General features: G+C 47.6%; 1 protein-coding gene across 1 annotated transcript in view; it reads right to left on the bottom strand.

The window, feature by feature from the left end:
* LBP (lipopolysaccharide binding protein) overlaps positions 1–3,179 on the bottom strand; it is a 32,342-nt gene that overhangs the window by 17,763 nt on the left and 11,400 nt on the right. The window lies entirely within an intron of this gene.

Here is a 3,179-nt window from a genome sequence, read left to right on the forward strand (position 1 = left end):
CAGGTTCAAGTGACTCTCCTACCTCAGCTTCCTAAGTAGCTGGGATTACAGGCATGTGCACTACACCCTGCTAATTTTTGTATTTTTGGTAAAGATAGGATTTCACCATGTTGGCCAAGCTGGTCTGGAACTCCTGACCTCAAATGATCCACCCGCCTCAGCCTCCCAAAGTGCTGGGGTTACAGGAATGAGCCACTGTGCCTCGCCCCAGCTAAAAGTGTCCTTTCTATGAAAACCTAAGATAAGTCCTCTGGAAAGTGGAGGTGCTTTAAAAAAAGAACCGTCTAAAAACATGGTTAAATTTGGACCAGACAACAGAAAATCTTAGGAGGAAAAAAAAATCATAAAGATCAAGAAGGATTCTACACTGGGACGGCTTTGCAAGTATCTTTAAATTCTCATTGTGGTTAAAGAAACCTGGGGTGGAATTTGTAGCAGGTTAATGTTTTATGCAGGAAAGACCAAGGGTAATGTCAATCAAGAGACCATTTTCAAAGAAAATCTGTGGGCATTCGCTGACACAGCTCGAAGAGGGGGCGTTGGAGACGCTGTCTGAAACTCCACCATTCAAACATTTGGGTTCATACGTCAATATTTTCTTTGTTTATGTGCGATGAGAAAGTCCTCACTTTAAACAGCTCTTTTTGTCAGCCAGCTACCACCTATTGTTCAACAAATCCACATATACAGTGAAGGAGAGGGACATGCAGGGTCCTGGCCTAGTGCAGGGGTCACAGATGGCTTCCGTGCTAAAGGGTGAGCAGGCACCATCCATCAGGCACTGGGTTGCTGTTGGAAGAGCGATGCTGGGGGCTGGGAAAGCAAAGGACTATATCTTAATCTCTCTTTGCAACTGTTCCACTTTCTGGGAGAGGAGGTTAGCAGTGAGGAGCTGCCAGAAAGCAAGGTCAAGGGTAGTGAGGAACATTCGTGGTTGATTGCAAGGGAACCAAGAAACTCCACCCATCTCCCTGAAGACCGCTCCTTTCTTGCCTTTCTTTCCGACAACAGCCCATTAGACCATCCCAAAAGCCTGGAACCTGGATGCCCCAGTCTTTAGGGACCCGAAGGCCTGAGCAGGGGAGGCATGGGATGCCTGAGTCACAGACACACAGCAGGGCCTCCTGGGGAGGTAGCTGGGGTAGTGGTTGGGGGTGCAGCAGGAGAGCCGGGTAAACTTGGGTTCAAATCCTGCCCAGTCCCCAATGGTTGTTTGACCTTTGCAGAACCTCTCTCTGCTTTTTAGTTCTTACCCACAAGATACAATGGCAAGGCCCAGTGCTTCCCAGCGTGTTTTTGTCAGTGGTGTTCAAACTAGAGTGACTCCATCTTGAACAGGGGCAAAATGAGACTGAGACCTGCTGGGCTGCATTCCCAGGTTAGGCATTCTTAGTCAGAGGATGAGCTAGGAGGTCAGCAGGACTGGTTTCACAAGATACAGGTCATAAAGACCCTGCTGATAAAACAGGAGGCGGGGCAGAGCTTGCAGTGAGCTGAGATCCGGCCACTGCACTCCAGCCTGGGCGACAGAATGAGACTCCGTCTCAAAAAAAAAACAAAAAACAAAACAGGAGGCGGTAAAGAAGCTGACCTGGTTGTCCTCATTGCATATTATATGTTAATTAAAATGCATTGGCATGCTAAAAGACATGACCACAAGCGCCATGACAGTTTACAAATGCCATGGCAGCGTCCAGAAGTTACCCTATATGGTTTAAAAGGGGAAGGAACCCTCAGTTCTGGGAAGTCGTCACCCCTTTCCAGGAAAACTCATGAATAATCCACTCCTTGTTTAGCATAGACTCAAGAAATAACCACAAGTATACGCAGCTGAGCGGCCCATGCGGCTCCTCTGCCTGGGGAGTAGCCATTCTTTTCTGTTGTTACTTCTCTAATAAACTCGCTTTCACTTTATGAACTCACCCCAAATTCTTTCTTGCACGAAATCCAAGAATCCTCTCTTGAGGTTCTGGATCGGGACCCCTTTCTGGTAATATTTTGGGAAGCTGGGGAATGAGGTAGTGAGTATATATCACCCAGAGAGCAAGCATTTGTGAGCGCTTGTTCTTCTCCTTAGCCCTGTTGGTCCAGGTGCCACATCCCACCCTGAGTGGGGAATTAGAAAGGCCTGCACCAGGCTCTTAGTTTTTCTGGAAGGAAGAGAATTTGAAGATCTCTAAGGATCAGGGGTCAGGTAAGATCTCCATCTTTCCCAAGACACCCAGCCCCAGAAGTTCTTTGATATGAGCTGCTCCACATCCTAGGAAGCTCCAATCCTGATTCAGCCTCTCACCAGCAAGGTGACACTGGGAAAGCTACTCCACCCCTCAGCCTCCTCTGTCCATGTGGAAAATGGCACCTCCTTCCAAGGCTGAGGTTAAGATCCAATGGGACTGGTCGGGTGTGGTGGCTCACACTTGAAATCCCAGCACTTTGGGACACTGAGGTGGGCGGATCACGAGGTCAGGAGTTCAAGACCAGCCTGGCCAATATGGTGAAGCCCTGTCTCTACTAAAAATACAAAAAAACTAACTGGGTGTGGTGGCATGTGCCCATGGTCCCAGCTACTTGGGAGGCTGAGGCAGAAGAATTGCTTGAACCCAGGAGGTGGAGATTGCAGTGAGCCAAGGTCGTGCCACTGCACTCCAGCCTGGGCAGCAGAGTGACTCTTGTCTCAAAAAAAAAAAAAAAAAAAAAAAAAAACCAATGGGACTGTGCACACGAAGTGCTGAGCCCATTGTCCCTGGCCATAGGCTCAAGAAATAGCAGCCATTTTTGTTATAAATCAGAATCATTATACAATAATATATTCTGTACAGCATTAATTATATTCATTTATCAAAACAATAATTATCATGGTACGTGACTACTATAATAATTATAATTGTACTACATTACTATTGTTAGGCACAGCAATATGGCAACAGGGTGCCTGAGTAGGTTGGCATATTTCTTAAGGTCACTTAATCCCAGGGACCCAGAACCAGAAAAGAAACAGCACAACTGACCACATCCAAAGTGCAGGGTTTGCCTGCGGTTCCTGCTTCAACCACGAGGGGGCACTCAAAGCCAAACCAGAGGTTGGACCTACAGACTTGGGGGTTGGGGGGGGTGTGTGCATGTGTGTGTGGTGTGTGTGGGTGGTGTGTTTGTGTGTGTGTGTAGGGTGTGTGTGGTGT

Source organism: Colobus angolensis, unplaced genomic scaffold (genome assembly GCF_000951035.1).
Source record: "Colobus angolensis palliatus isolate OR3802 unplaced genomic scaffold, Cang.pa_1.0 Scaffold8, whole genome shotgun sequence".
Classification (NCBI taxonomy): domain Eukaryota; kingdom Metazoa; phylum Chordata; class Mammalia; order Primates; family Cercopithecidae; genus Colobus; species Colobus angolensis.